Here is a 16,986-nt window from a genome sequence, read left to right on the forward strand (position 1 = left end):
AGTTGTAATTCACTTGTGGGTCGTTTACTTGATAATTTAGTGGGTTTTTTCGTTTTTTTTTTGTCTCACAAGTTTGTGAATTGTTAAGGGATCCCATACACATTACACAGTCATTTTCTATTGTCTCGACCATTGATTATTGCATTAATATGTGTTGTTATATCTATTGTTTCACCAAAATGGATTCTGACGCAATGAGAAATTTACCAGCTCAATATGAATCGTATACGTGGTAAACTAGAAATGCCCCTTGAAATTTCGATGTATAAACGAGTTTTATATCAAATATTTTTTGTATCTGCTACGAATGATTCGGAAATTAATTCTGATTCTTTACATTTGGGATTGAAAACTGCCAACGGCGTGTCGGTAAACTCATTGCCACCAATTTCACATAAAAAATTTCATTGAATTCGCCGTGGGGTGATTTTAGCGTTCTGCTAATTGTTTCTACGAATGTGGGATTTTCAAATCGATCATTTTATATTTGTATCACTGGATACAGTACAATATTCATCATTTTATTATATGGATAACATATAAGAATAAATTTTGAACATTCTTTGACTTTGACTGTCTTCGTTTCAGTTTACTTCGGTTTCCATAACTCTTTTTGTTTAATTAGATCCTATAAGATCTTTTTTTTTGATGAAGCTACTTCTAACCAAGGAGGAAGTTCCCCAATCAATAAAGCCTCTTCAAACTGTCTCAGTATCAGTTTCCTGCAGTTTAACTCACTTTTATTGTAATAATTAGACCCTGTAAGATCTTCTTCCATTGACAAAGTTATTTCTGACCATGGAGTGGTTCCCTCCATTAATAAAGCATCTTCTAACCGTTTTACTTTCAATTTTCTAAAGTTTCAGTTGAACTGTGTTTCGAAATAAAAATAATTATAAAAAATGACGTTTCGTTGTGAGATCGGAAATATTTCAAATAACCCTCGTATATCAACGTATTAAGACTACAAATTCTCATGTGCAGTAATATTTGATTAACAAAAAGTAGAACACGCCATTTTATTAATGTATATATAAAACAATAGCACGTTTTCATTATAATATAAATAAAAAGTTTATTTAAATAACACGAGCAGGTAATTTTGGTTTCGTGAATGGACACGTATCCAAACAAACACGATTCAATTCTAAAATTGCGTTGTGTTAATTACAGTTAATGTTACAAAGTAGAGCTAAAATTGATCGGAAGGGCCGGTGAAATAACTAAGAGTAGATAATAAAATTAATTTTCAGTGTTTTGATCATTCTTCGAAATGTAAATTGAGTGTGAATGATAAATTTATATGCTGCCAAATGAGTCGGAAAGAGTTAAAAAAAGATTTTTTTAATGATATAGGCCATTGAATGGTATTGTCTTTCAAAAACAAATATTTAACGACCATTTATACGATAGCCAAACATATCAGCTTCGTTCGGATTAGTCACACATTGAACACATTCCGAATATCTTATGGACGTGTCAAATGCGCATGCTTTGTTCAGACCTACAGGAACGATTTATGAACATTTAGTTTGACATTTAAGCTAACTAACATAAAATGTATATAATATTGAAGGATAATTAAGATTTATCCTTGATATCTAAGTTCAAAGTCAACTACCACGATTTTGAATTGGAAGTACGTCGCCAACTCAAATGTAAAATCACAAAAATTGAAATTAGAACGAATGCGCACGGACCCGGATCCGAGGATACGTTAGACATATTCACTTTCGGAATTAGTTCCATCAAAACGAACGTGCTTTAGTCGCACCGGAAACGCACAGTTTCAAACTGCGCATGAGTATGATGACAGAACATGTACAGGATCTACAACAATAAAACATTCCGTTGCTTGAATAAAAAAAAAGATATTCGATGGTAATTTTGGGTAGATGAGGGAAATTACGATAAAAAATATTAATATTACGATCTGAATGACCAAAAATAGGTTGCATTCCATTTGCAAATAATAACCAAGATAATTTGTTTTTGAGAACCACTTTTCTTGGACTATTACATATACATAAAGATTTTATATCAAATCTTGTCAAGACAGAAAACAGAATTATAAAAAATATGATTTAGCCTTGAGCAAGTTTTTGTTGCGGAACGTATTTTCACGTAAACTTAACCTTGATTATATACGATGCGTACCCGAATAAGAAATATTTTTTTACACAGTTCAAAATTGTGCTAACGACGTAGTATAAAAATGAGACATAATCAAGAATCTTCAATATACCGGGTGGACAACTAAGAACGGTCGTCGGTTATATCTCAGTAACGGATAATTTTCAGAAACTAAAAATATAAAATTGGAATTTATCTAATTTAGTGGCAGGATAATCGAATTCTACAACAAATTCTGCGCATTTTTAATTCCACAAAGTGGGGGAGAGTGGGAAACTAGCTATGAAAAAATACCTATAAGTCCGGTTCTGTTTAACCGATTTCTATAAACTTGATGTTGTTTAGAAGAATAAATGCAGTAATACAAAATATATAAACACGAAGAAATTGAATTAACAAAGTGAATGGGAGAGGGCGTTGTTTCATTCTTACATTGATCTACCTGCAGTGATTTAAACTGTTCTTATAATAATGTTATTATTGCCGCTAGATGGCGTTATCTAAACGTCAAACTAATATTACTAACAATGTAAACAAATCATTGAATAAACTATTAGTGCATTATGTATATTGTCTACAAATTAATGCGCAAGCGTGAGTTTAGTTTTTATGGAAGATGCAGAAAGTATGTAGACGAAAAGCAACTTTGATAATAATAATAGATTTTACATTGGCCCATGGCTCGTGTAATATAACCTAAGAATAGTAATACGAAAATATGCTTGTTATATGGACACATATCAAGTCGTTTTATTTTTCTTACCACTCTCGTATACTCTATAAATAATTTTATAAGTCCAGAGCATTTCCTTTGGTACGTTAACCACCTACATGGCGTTTAATAAAATCTGACGGATAATGGGATTAAGGATTAGTCAAAAAGTAGAAGAAAATACTAAAATAAAAAACTTAGATAATTGATCATAAAATGAACGTCGCTTTGCCCTTCCGCTGGTATCCTTTGTGATTGCAACACATGCGCGAAATCCTTATTCACTATATTCTGTCGGAAGTATTCTTATAATAGAGATGGGTACGGTTATTACGTGAAGTAACTCCCGGAAGTTTCGGAAACGAGTTTTTTTTATTATCTGTTAGTTATGTGGACTATATAACTAGACTATATATAAGTAGAAATAAACAACTTTAAAACGAACAGTTTCTCGAAATTTTATCTCGTAATTTCATTCTAGTTAATACACCAACAAAAGATACAAGAAGAATTTCAAAATTTCTCCTCGGTCTTCTCGTTGAATTATAAAGATAAAAATGAGTTTTTTGTTTGAAAAAATAGTAAAAAAGGCTTTACAATATACCGATTTTTTAATAAATTCAAATTAAATAGTTGATATTAAATTTTATAACCTAAAAATTATTTTCTTATTGATTTATATATATTAAAATGTTTCTAGTTTATTATCACAAATGTTTCCGTAGAAAAAACGTTGTCGTGTTTGTAACAACCCCTCGCCCAGCTCTCAATCACAATGGTATTTTCAACAAAACAGTATAGAGCCAGTTGGAGTAGTATGTCGGCTAAACTCTCGACGGGAGGACTCGATTCGAGTAAACTCTCAAAAAGCGGCCTAATGAGACGTCGTATTATTCGTAGTTTCTTTCTCAAATTGTTTAGTGAAATCTTTTAAATAAGCAGAAATGGTCGTTTATCATTTTTGGTACGTTTTTTTTTAATCATAAAGCTAGTTAAGAATGCGATATTTTTTTATTTACAACAGAAACTTAAATGAAATGAAAGAAAATAGTAATAGGATAAAATTCATTGGAACGTAATAAAAATTAGAAGAAAAATAGTTTACCGGCGATCTGAGGTCGGAATGTTGAAGGGTGTAGGTTTTGAAGGGTCAAAAAATATTTCATTTCGATTTGTGGTAACACTTGAAGTCCTATTTGACACAGTTAATTAGCAAATTTATCGATAAAAAATTCCTCACATAATTTATGTTAAAAATTCAAATAACCAAATTTTTGGTTTTCTATTTGCTTTATTTTTGTACGAAATTCCCAAGTACATTGTAATTGTTTTGGTTTATAATATTTTTTTTTTGGAATTATTTAGTTTGGGTTGCATACGCCCGATTTCGTTGAAATTTTAGTATGTTATACAGTTTTTTATGCTGAAAAAGAATATGTATATATGTTCGGTGCGGAAAACATTCCTTCACGTGGTTTTTAAGATTTGAACATTAGAAAATGTACACTATCTTGAATAGTTGATATTTTGCAAGTTCTTAATGTTGGTGAGTATTAGGGGCGGGTGGGGGGTCTTACTGTTAAAAATTTAGACTATCTTTTAATAAAACCCTCCCCTCCAATCCTCTCCAACATTAAATATAATCAGTTACGATTAATGTAATGACACAAATCAATTTCTAACAATAATCATTTATTTACACGTACAAATAATCCTCAATTTCTATTAGATACATTCGTGGCATTTCTTCAATAAATGATTCAATTCTATTTGAATATGAATAATGTATTTTAAATAGAAATTCCCCAAAATACTGACGATAATAAGAGTCTAACCTATCTAAATTTTTAACCTCAAAAAAGTATGTGAAGGAATAATTTCCGCGCCCTTTACATATATATATATATATATATATATATATATATATATATATATATATATATACATATAGAATTAATCAGCATAATTTTCTCCATAACATACTAAAATTTCAAGGAAATCTGGAGAATGCAACCTAAACTAAAAAATTACTTATCGAAAATTCACCCCAATTTTCAATCGAAAACTTCCACGTCAAAATATCAGATATTTTAAAAATGTCGGTGGGCTTTTTGTTCATCGAAATATCTACCTTCTGATAGTATAAAATATTCTGAGGTAAATTTTCTTAAAAAATGTAAATGAAAACGAAATCAAATCATTTAGTACAATTTTTCTCGTTTTTTTTGCATTTTCTTCAGAACTTTTTTCACCATTAGAAAGTATATATTTCAACTAAAAGCCCATCAACGATTTTATAAAAGCCCATCAACGATTTTATAAAAGCCCATCAACGATTCCATAAAAGCCCATCAGCGATTTTATAAAAGTCCATCAACGATTTTATAAAAGCCCATCAACGATTTTATAAAAGCCCATTAACGATTCCATAAAAGCCCATCAGTGATTTTATAAAAGTCCATCAACGATTTTATAAAGCCCATCAGCGATTTCATAAAAGCCCATCAAATATTTTATAAAAGCCCATCAACGATTTTATAAAAGCCCATCAACGATTTTATAAAAGCCCATCAACGATTTTATAAAAGCCCATCAACGATTCCATAAAAGCCCATCAGCGATTTTATAAAAGTCCATCAACGATTTTATAAAGCCCATCAGCGATTTCATAAAAGCCCATCAACGATTTTATAAAAGCCCATCAAAGATTCCATAAAAGCCCATCAGCGATTTTATAAAAGCCCATCAACGATTTTATAAAAGCCCATCAACGATTTTATAAAAGCCCATCAACGATTTTATAAAAGCCCATCAACGATTTTATAAAAGCCCATCAACGATTCCATAAAAGCCCATCAGCGATTTTATAAAAGCCCATCAACGATTTTATAAAAGCCCATCAACGATTTTATAATAGCCTAACCATGATTTTATAAATCTATCAACGATTCCATAAAAGCTCATCAAATATTTTATAAAAGCTCATCAACGATTTTATAAAGCCCATCAGCGATTTCATAAAAGCCCAACCACGATTTTATAAAAGCCCATCAACGGTTTTATAAAACCCATCAGCGATTTTATAAAAGTCCATCAACGATTTTATAAAAGCCCATCAACGATTCCATAAAAGCCCATCAGCGATTTTATAAAAGCCCATCAACGATTTTATAAAAGCCCATCAACGATTTTATAATAGCCTAACCATGATTTTATAAATCTATCAACGATTCCATAAAAGCTCATCAAATATTTTATAAAAGCTCATCAACGATTTTATAAAGCCCATCAGCGATTTCATAAAAGCCCAACCACGATTTTATAAAAGCCCATCAACGGTTTTATAAAACCCATCAGCGATTTCATAAAAGCCCAACCACGATTTTATAAAAGCCCAACCACAATTTTATAAATCTATCAACGATTCCATAAAAGCCCATCAAATATTTTATAAAAGCCCATCAACGATTTTATAAAAGCCCATCAACGATTTTATAAAAGCCCATCAACGATTTTATAATAGCCTAACCATGATTTTATAATAGCCTAACCATGATTTTATAAAAGCCCATCAACGATTTTATAAAGCCCATCAGCGATTCCATAAAAGCCCATCAAATATTTTATACAAGCCCATCAGCGATTCCATAAAAGCCCATCAAATATTTTATAAAAGCCCATCAACGATTTTATAAAAGCCCATCAACGATTTTATAAAAGCCCATCAACGATTTTATAAAAGCCCATCAACGATTTTATAAAAGCCCATCAACGATTTTATAAAAGCCCATCAACGATTTTATAAAAGCCCATCAACGATTCCATAAAAGCCCATCAGCGATTTTATAAAAGCCCATCAACGATTTTATAAAAGCCCATCAACGATTTTATAAAAGCCCATCAACGATTCCATAAAAGCCCATCAGCGATTTTATAAAAGCCCATCAACGATTTTATAAAAGCCCATCAACGATTTTATAATAGCCTAACCATGATTTTATAAATCTATCAACGATTCCATAAAAGCCCATCAAATATTTTATAAAAGCCCATCAACGATTTTATAAAGCCCATCAGCGATTTCATAAAAGCCCAACCACGATTTTATAAAAGCCCATCAACGGTTTTATAAAACCCATCAGCGATTTCATAAAAGCCCAACCACGATTTTATAAAAGCCCAACCACAATTTTATAAATCTATCAACGATTCCATAAAAGCCCATCAAATATTTTATAAAAGCCCATCAACGATTTTATAAAAGCCCATCAACGATTTTATAAAAGCCCATCAACGATTTTATAATAGCCTAACCATGATTTTATAATAGCCTAACCATGATTTTATAAAAGCCCATCAACGATTTTATAAAGCCCATCAGCGATTCCATAAAAGCCCATCAAATATTTTATACAAGCCCATCAGCGATTCCATAAAAGCCCATCAAATATTTTATAAAAGCCCATCAACGATTTTATAAAAGCCCATCAACGATTTTATAAAAGCCCATCAACGATTTTATAAAAGCCCATCAACGATTTTATAAAAGCCCATCAACGATTTTATAAAAGCCCATCAACGATTTTATAAAAGCCCATCAACGATTCCATAAAAGCCCATCAGCGATTTTATAAAAGCCCATCAACGATTTTATAAAAGCCCATCAACGATTCCATAAAAGCCCATCAGCGATTTTATAAAAGCCCATCAACGATTTTATAAAAGCCCATCAACGATTTTATAAAAGCCCATCAACGATTCCATAAAAGCCCATCAGCGATTTTATAAAAGCCCATCAACGATTTTATAAAAGCCCATCAACGATTTTATAAAAGCCCATCAACGATTCCATAAAAGCCCATCAGCGATTTTATAAAAGCCCATCAACGATTTTATAAAAGCCCATCAACGATTTTATAATAGCCTAACCATGATTTTATAAATCTATCAACGATTCCATAAAAGCCCATCAAATATTTTATAAAAGCCCATCAACGATTTTATAAAGCCCATCAGCGATTTCATAAAAGCCCAACCACGATTTTATAAAAGCCCATCAACGGTTTTATAAAACCCATCAGCGATTTCATAAAAGCCCAACCACGATTTTATAAAAGCCCAACCACAATTTTATAAATCTATCAACGATTCCATAAAAGCCCATCAAATATTTTATAAAAGCCCATCAACGATTTTATAAAAGCCCATCAACGATTTTATAAAAGCCCATCAACGATTTTATAATAGCCTAACCATGATTTTATAATAGCCTAACCATGATTTTATAAAAGCCCATCAACGATTTTATAAAGCCCATCAGCGATTCCATAAAAGCCCATCAAATATTTTATACAAGCCCATCAGCGATTCCATAAAAGCCCATCAAATATTTTATAAAAGCCCATCAACGATTTTATAAAAGCCCATCAACGATTTTATAAAAGCCCATCAACGATTTTATAAAAGCCCATCAACGATTTTATAAAAGCCCATCAACGATTTTATAAAAGCCCATCAACGATTTTATAAAAGCCCATCAACGATTCCATAAAAGCCCATCAGCGATTTTATAAAAGCCCATCAACGATTTTATAAAAGCCCATCAACGATTTTATAAAAGCCCATCAACGATTCCATAAAAGCCCATCAGCGATTTTATAAAAGCCCATCAACGATTTTATAAAAGCCCATCAACGATTTTATAATAGCCTAACCATGATTTTATAAATCTATCAACGATTCCATAAAAGCCCATCAAATATTTTATAAAAGCCCATCAACGATTTTATAAAGCCCATCAGCGATTTCATAAAAGCCCATCAACGATTTTATAAAAGCCCATCAACGATTTTATAATAGCCTAACCATGATTTTATAATAGCCTAACCATGATTTTATAAAAGCCCATCAACGATTTTATAAAGCCCATCAGCGATTCCATAAAAGCCCATCAAATATTTTATACAAGCCCATCAGCGATTCCATAAAAGCCCATCAAATATTTTATAAAAGCCCATCAACGATTTTATAAAGCCCATCAGCGATTTCATAAAAGCCCATCAACGATTTTATAAAAGCCCATCAACGATTTTATAATAGCCTAACCATGATTTTATAATAGCCTAACCATGATTTTATAAAAGCCCATCAACGATTTTATAAAGCCCATCAGCGATTCCATAAAAGCCCATCAAATATTTTATACAAGCCCATCAGCGATTCCATAAAAGCCCATCAAATATTTTATAAAAGCCCATCAACGATTTTATAAAAGCCCATCAACGATTTTATAAAAGCCCATCAACGATTTTATAAAAGCCCATCAACGATTTTATAAAAGCCCATCAACGATTCCATAAAAGCCCATCAGCGATTTTATAAAAGCCCATCAACGATTTTATAAAAGCCCATCAACGATTTTATAAAAGCCCATCAACGATTCCATAAAAGCCCATCAGCGATTTTATAAAAGCCCATCAACGATTTTATAAAAGCCCATCAACGATTTTATAATAGCCTAACCATGATTTTATAAATCTATCAACGATTCCATAAAAGCCCATCAAATATTTTATAAAAGCCCATCAACGATTTTATAAAGCCCATCAGCGATTTCATAAAAGCCCATCAGCGATTTTATAAAAGCCAAATTTTCACGTATAAATCTACTTAGAGTTTGATTTATTTCCGAAAATATTTTCGGCATGAAATTTTTTTCAAAATTTCCTGAGAGGCGCTTGCCTTGCCTGGACCACTTGTTGTAGCCTTTTTTTCTTTTTGCTTCTGTCACTGTTTTATTATACGAGGCATATTTTTTAAGTAAGTACCGTTTTGGAATTAAAAAAAGAAGAGCAAAGATATCGCAATAATTTTATTTTTTACATAAAAGCCTGTACCTTAATCTACTTTTCTGCATAATTTCCGTGAATATTGAGGTCATAACATCATCATTGTCATAACATGGCACCAGTTTTTGAATACCCTCCTCATAAAATTCTGCCGACTGACTTCTTGTTAACCACCGTATATCACAACTGTTTTGACTTCGTTATCGTCTTGAAGACGCTAACCCCCCAGGTGTTTCTTCAAGTGCAGGAACAAATGGTAGTCGCCGGGCGCCAGATCAGGGCTGTAAGGAAGGATGATTTAGAGTTTCCCATTGAAAAAATTGTTCAATGTCTCACAATAAGACACTGCATTGATCGTCTCATTACGAGTCCTAAACTCCACTGGCAATACTTCTTTTCTGTCCCAAAAAACTGTGCACATAATTTTCCGGGCGGAAATTGTTCGCTTAAACTTCACTTTTTTGGGTGATGATGAATGTCGCCATTCCATGGATTGTTGTTTCTTCTTCTTCACAGATCTCACGATGAATATCGATCGGTTTTACGCCCGTACTTCACAATCGGCGGGACTCACGATTGTCGGAGGCATCTTAAACACTCAGTAAACAACGTACACAATGTTCAGAATCAGACTGTAATGGCGTCAGTACGTAGACAAGAGATGTATGTAACCAGCGCGCATGTGCGGAACGCCGACCTTGGGGTTGCGGCGGCGGAATCGCAAAACGGTACTTACTTAAAAAATATGCCTCGTACTTTGTGATATTTTTCTCTCCATGTGCCTCTACCAGTTTAAACATCTTTCAACTATTTTGTTTCCTACCGAATCCTGTTTGAGCTTATCTAAAATTACCTAAGTTCTTATCGTATCCATCCTCATTTTCCCTGGTTTTATCCTTAGTTGTTCCATTTCTACTGCTACTATTCTACTTTGTCTTTTTGCTCATTACCCAAGTTTCTTTTACTTTTATTTTTACGTCACCTGTGAAAATGATTCCCAGGTAATCAAAAGCTTACTCTATGTAGTCTTCCATCTTTAATTATTAAATCTTCCACATGCCTAACCTTTTGGTATTTCTTTATATTTATTTCCATTCTAAAGTTTTTATTTGTTTTATCTTCCATTTTCTTAAATGTATCTGCATATATTAATCCGTTAATTTTTATAGGTTTCTGTATTCAATTATTGTATCCAGTTTATAATTCTTCTTTTTTATTATCCTATCCACGTATCCACGGGTATTTTTTTGATATTTTATCTTTAGTACGTTCGTTGCTAAGTAAGTCACTTTCTCATCAACCTACCCCCGTATATACGAGTTTTCTCGAAATTTATTGCGTGGGTTATTTATCAAAAGATGGACAAAAAATTTAAAACACGAATCACGTGATAGAAAAAATATAGAAAATATGAGATGAAAAAACTCGCGTGAGAAACGGAGCGTATCAAATTTGATAATTAAACGTGCCTTGCAACAACGCAATTTTATATTGAGGCTCTTAATCCCGATAAACCATCTACAAAATATTGATGTTTCATTTTTACATTTAAATTCTGTCAAAATCTTTGTCACGGTTTGTCATTTATTCAACTAGGTTTCATATATTTCGTATAATATATTTTTCCACCTTCTTCTCTTTCTTCTCTCCTGTGTGATCCGTTTCATTATTTTTTTTTTTTGCAATCTTGGTTCCGCCATCTTATCGCCGCATGTGTGAAATTATACCAGCTGAAAGGTGAGAAATTGGTCATAAAAATCAGTCTGACTTTTACGAATTTTTCATTAAGGGTTAAAGTGTATCAAAGTCATTGAGAAATTTTATCACTTCATTCATGAAAAAAATAAAAAATTCCATCTATGCCCGATAGATAAGCATTCGCTGATAATTTGTCAGCTTATATAAATATATGGTCAGTTTAATTCAATATTAAATTAAATAAGTTGTCATTGTCGTAAAGCGAATGCTTTAGGCCGGTTCATTGTATCAGGGCCACAGATTTATATCAGGACATTGAAGACTTACGCACAGATCTTTACTATGAACGATACGAAATGGGGGAAATATTCTTTTATAAAACATACTTAAAATATAAATAAATTTTCTCCACTTCGTATCATTCATAGTAAAGATCTGTGCGTAAGTCTGATGTCCTGATATAGATCTGTGGCCCTGATACAATGAAGCGGACCAAAGCATGCGCGGCAGTTCCCATTCTCCATTTAGGTTAGGTTAGGTTTCGTGACATGTTTTCTAAATCATCTACATTGTTATCACATATTACCTGATATAACCAGCCTAGATAAATCTGTAACCGTAGGCTTTGGCCATTATTGGTTTGCCAAGGCCTGGTTTACCAGCGTTAACCCAAACTAATCCCCCGTCTAGGGGCTCCTGCATGGGTGGTGTTGCCAATAACGAAGCTTCAATTTAATTGTGGCTCTCGTTTATTATCTACTGTTAGAGAAAGATATAAACTACTACCACGCTGGTACCTTCAAGTTGAACCATACAGAGGCCGCGTTTAATCGTTTTTATGAAACTAAACTTTAGAGAGTGAGTAAATTTGTAATTCTAATTTGATTGGCCTATAAAATCGCTCTACAATATGAGTCGCTCTATAGAATTGTGGGATTCAACTTTAGGGATAAAGTCGCCCACGAGGCAGCTATAATTTCATACGGAATATTATTGGATAGGATTGAATAAAACGATAAAGGACCAAGCTTATTCTAATTCTGATCCCTAACAACTTCGACAGTTAATTAATACGTTCATATCAACGAATATACAGGGTTAGTTCGATTTTTTCATATATTTTCTGTGATAAATAGTACGGTCAATTTAGACATTCGAAGTTACATAAATTCCCATCAAGCTGAAAATCAGTAAAATTGTTTAAAATACAATTAAACATAGAATTTGAAAGTTTCCCATCATTTCCGTGTATAGAGAAAATTTGATTCAAGGTCAAAGGTAAAAAAAAAGAGTTTTACGCAATTTTCAGCAAAACGGTGAGTTTTATCATAAAAATACCTCAAACGAAAATTGTAGATCATAAAATTATCTACAAAAAACGTATGAATACTTTTTTTCCTACAAGCTACTGTTTCTGAGATATAATGATTCAAAAAGTTGTAAAAGTTGTCGTATTTAATGGTTTCACAAATATATAAACGAGACTTGTTGTATTTGTAAGAAATTTCTGTTGACTGGTGGGAACTGTCATCAAATAAATTATCAATTGCCGAAGATGTTCTGCAGCTTTGGTATTTCTTATGCAATCATTATAGCCATTAAATACTACAGTAAATCTGAAATATTATAATTTTTACAACTTTTTGAATCGTTATATCTCAGAAACGGTGGCTTGTAGGAAAAAAAATATTGATACGTTTTTTGTAGATAATTTTATGATCTACAATTTTTGTCTATGATATTTTTAAGATATAACTCACCGTTTTGCTGAAAATTGCGAAAAACTCTTTTTTTGACCTTTAAACTTGTAGCTCTACTCTAATTTTTTGGTCTAATTTGACCGGACTAAAATATATGAAATAAATATCTGCGTCGTATAATTAACACAACAACTGAAATACAGCGAAAAGGGTTTTTTGATTATGAGTTTATTAATCGTCAATATTGTCGGTTTTGGGGTTTTGATAATTGAAAAACAATTGCATCTACAATGTGTCATTTTTTGCCATACATACCAGTTATTAATGTTACCAATACGTGGTTTTAACAAGACGGTGCCACGTGCCATACAGCCTACGAAACACTTCAATTACCAAGTCGTTTACTCGTTTCTATGATCAGAATTGGCCCCCTAGATCGTGTGATTTGACATTATTAGATTTTTTTATGGGGTCTACGTGTTAACAAGTCAACAACCACGCGTGCAATAAAGAAGAAGATTCATCGTTGCATCAACGAAATTCAGCCACATCTATGCGGAATGGTCATGGGAAATTTCGACTAGCCCCATTTCTAATCAATTCAAATCTTGTTTTAATTGTGGAATACCCATTATTTACATTATACCGTAATTACTCGCTTCCGAATGACTATTTTCACCGTTCAATTAAAATTATAAATAATGCAGGTACTGTCCCGAAAATTGGAACTTTTTCTAGTAAATTTCCTCCTCATTAAGATTTTTAAAAATAAAATTCCGCACAATGATCTAGACATCATCATATAGAACAGTAAAATTGGTAAAATATTTATTAAAAAAATAATTTCACGTTTTTTAAATCGTTTATATAGACAATATTTATAGTTTGCATCTAATAAACATGCCTCACATCTATTAAAAACAAAAAAAATCATTTTAAATATCAATTAGCACTATTTTTTCCTTTTATGAGGGATTGTACTTTGTCTTTCTAAAAACCAACAGTAATCACCCGTCATGGCCGAATCCCTTCGTCCTTGATACTGAATTTCCATTGTTTTAATATCTTGGCGGAACCTTCCACTTTGCTAATCACCGACAACTCCCAAATTTTCGGGAAAAAATATCAAATGGAAATGGAGGAAATGAATTTTCAATGACATTCGATTTGTAGGCATCTAGAAGTTCATCAACTAAATGTAGGTAGTTTGTTGCCCAAAACAAATGCCTTCCATGCTCCAATTTCTTGCCTAGTGAGTTTTTTTTGCGAAATTGTCATCGTCCAGCTCAATTTTCTTATTTGTGATCCAATAATTCCTTTAATTTGGCATCACTCAATTGGGGAAAGGTATTTGATCCATCAAGTGCTAAATCATTCAACTCACTTCGAACCATCAAACGTGGCTCGCCGGAACTGGTACTTGGAGTAAAAATAGGGTCGGTGCATTGTTCTTCGGAGCTTACTGATGATACGTTGTCTCCAGCATCAATATTTTTCGGATCTAAAAGCGCAATTGGTAGTGTTAAAACTTCGTTATGGGAAAAAGGTCGTATAGCAAATTTGGAAACTCCATTTTGTAGTTTGCTTTCTTAGAATAACCTTTAGTCTATCTTAGACAAAAAAATAGTTGGTGGGCTCCCCCATACCATTGGAATTGCAAAAGGAATGTTTTTTTTCTTCCTATTCTATCCACTGCACGCTACAACTAACACAGCACATGTGGGGGCCCCACTGTTTGTCTTGGTCTCCAATTAAAGTACCAAAATATTTGAAATAGGTTTTTTCACATTTTCGGAAAATGCCTGGCTTGCGATTTCACCATAAATTCTTCACAAATATAGCAAAATTTGTCAGGAGAAGTTTTGCAGCAGCGGCGCGTTTGACTCGGCATTTTCGTCTTCATAATCACTTTTTGCTTACTACGAAACTCGACATTATTTTTATATTTATCATTCTGAATAATACATTTACCGATATTAATCGCCTGTTAATGTAAACAGGGATAATTAAGCTATTGAAAAGTGGTACGTGTTAGAGCTAAATAAATATTATCTGGTGTGTTACGAAAATCGTGTCGGTCAGTGTAATAGTTTGTCTAATTGATATCGATGTGAACTTGTCGACTAGACTATTATAAATCAACGGAATGAATCGAAATGTTGTTAGTCAAGACACCTAGAATGTGGTGAACATCATTTTCGCTTTGTCGAGGTACTGAAAGACACCTGTAGAATAATCTCTTTCATAAGTAAGAGAAAGATTAATATCTGTTTGTATGCTGCGTCCTACATAAGAATGAACAGTATCTAGAACGGTAGTAAGAAGAAAAGCACATGCGGAGAGGAAAAAAAAAGAGAAATGATTAATGCCACTTATTCAATCGAAGAAATAATCATTCTACACCCAGAAAACATATTTTGAATGTTAATTTGTTTGTTTAGTTTGAATTTTCTTATAGATACAAAAGCAAAAACTTTTCCTGGATGTATATACAGGGTGATTGATTACTATGAATATAATAAAGTTAAGTACGAGCTAGCAGACATAGTAGACATTCCAAGAAGTGCGGTACATAGCATCTTAACTGAATATTTGGACATGAGAAAACTGTGCAGAAGATTTTTTCACGATATAACAAAAACAGCGTCGTGAAGAATGTTTCACATAAATTTTTGCGCTGTTTCATAACCATGGATGAAACGTGGGTCCATCACTTCATAATCGAACCAAAAGAACAATCGAAACAATGGATTAAAGAGAGAGAATCGGTTCCAGAGGACGCAAAGACCGTTCCCTCTACAAGCAAGGTCATGGCGTCGGTTTTTTGGGATGCGCGTGGGATAATTTCCATTAACTTAATCTTGAAAAATGAGAAACTATCAACGGCGAAGCTATTGCAACTTTTAATCAAGCAAAAACGGCTAAGAAGAAAGTATTGAAATACACCAATTGACACATCCGTTATTGCAATGATCGAAATTAATGAATTAAAGTTTGAATTGCTACATTATCCACCTTATTCGCCAGATCTAGCCCACTCGGATAATTTTCTCTTCCCAAACTTGAAAATTTGTCTAATTTGAGGAGCTTATTATAAAAAATGTATCGAAATTATTGAACATCGTGTATTTTTGCGTTTTATTTGTTGCGCGATCCTCGTAGTTGTATTAATTTTTACCAGACCGTTTGAATAACATATCAATTTGAATAGAAACCGTTTCGAATCTAAATTAAATTCTCTGGTATAAACAATTACGACGTCAAGAGATGTACGTTCTAGAAACCAATCCAATTCTTCAATCAGAAAAGTCCTTTGTGTCGTATGTTTACTGTAAATACAATCCCTTTTGTCACATTTCATTGGGACGGGCAGGAAATTTACAGGAATTCCATCCCTATAGATTCACCCGCCTCACGTCGCAGAAGGCACTAAATATAATCAGTGAGAATTGTGTATCGTAATTTAACAATATGTTGAAATATCCCGATGGGATTTCTTCATTTTTAACTATTAAATCTCACAAAAACAATTATGATAACAAAACTGATTCCAATCTGCCTTAATTAACATCCTTTTCACAATATTTTAGTGCGTCAAGCTTTTATTTACGTCTAAAAACAATTAGTTCACATTGAGGACTAAATCTGGAGAATATAGTGGCCGTGGAGGAAAATTGAAGTAAAATTATCCACTTGTAATGTCGTCTTGGTGAAAGAAGGACTGAATTGACTCTTCTATCAACCACCACGATGTCAAGTCTATTATTCGTCACCTATCTAACACCGATAGTGAATCTATCGTAGTAGACTCATTTTCAAACACCTTCTGCAGCTGGTACTTGTAATAAGTTGTATACCTATTGAGAAGAGCGAACTTGATGGCCAATTTCTGGTG

At 32.8% G+C, this 16,986-nt stretch overlaps 1 protein-coding gene across 2 annotated transcripts in view; it reads left to right on the forward strand.

Annotated features, from left to right (window-relative positions):
- LOC130902544 (uncharacterized) overlaps positions 1-16,986 on the forward strand; it is a 126,633-nt gene that overhangs the window by 23,444 nt on the left and 86,203 nt on the right. The window contains exon 1 of one of the 2 annotated variants that reach the window (XM_057814764.1): positions 3,677-3,809. The exons of the other annotated variant lie outside the window; for it this stretch is intronic. The gene's annotated coding sequence lies outside the window, so the exon portion shown is untranslated. Of the gene's footprint in view, positions 1-3,676; positions 3,810-16,986 lie in introns of those variants that run through there. 2 annotated transcript variants of the gene reach the window in all.

Source organism: Diorhabda carinulata, chromosome X, assembly GCF_026250575.1.
Source record: "Diorhabda carinulata isolate Delta chromosome X, icDioCari1.1, whole genome shotgun sequence".
Classification (NCBI taxonomy): domain Eukaryota; kingdom Metazoa; phylum Arthropoda; class Insecta; order Coleoptera; family Chrysomelidae; genus Diorhabda; species Diorhabda carinulata.